Genomic DNA, 281 nt, shown 5'->3' with positions numbered 1-281 from the left:
ATAGCTAGCGCAGCACCATGTGACTGGTCATAAGATAAGCTAAGCTACCCTTGGCCTCCAGTCATTTCAACTGTCAATTTCTCATGTCTTATTCGATAAAGTAAAACTTTCACGTGAGGAGCCTCAAGGATAAAATTAAAACAACTGTATTGCTTTCACAAGGTGTGAACGGTGAAAGATATTTTTCCGTCTTTACCACTGTGATGAGATTAGCTGAAAATCGCTCTTGATTAAAAAATTCCGCTGCCGATTATGGCAGTATTTAATCCAATGACAATAAA

This window comes from Orbicella faveolata, unplaced genomic scaffold (assembly GCF_042242905.1).
Source record: "Orbicella faveolata isolate gen_17 unplaced genomic scaffold, um_ofav_v1 contig_1, whole genome shotgun sequence".
Lineage (NCBI taxonomy): Eukaryota > Metazoa > Cnidaria > Anthozoa > Scleractinia > Merulinidae > Orbicella > Orbicella faveolata.
Note: the sequence above shows the minus strand (reverse complement) of the source record.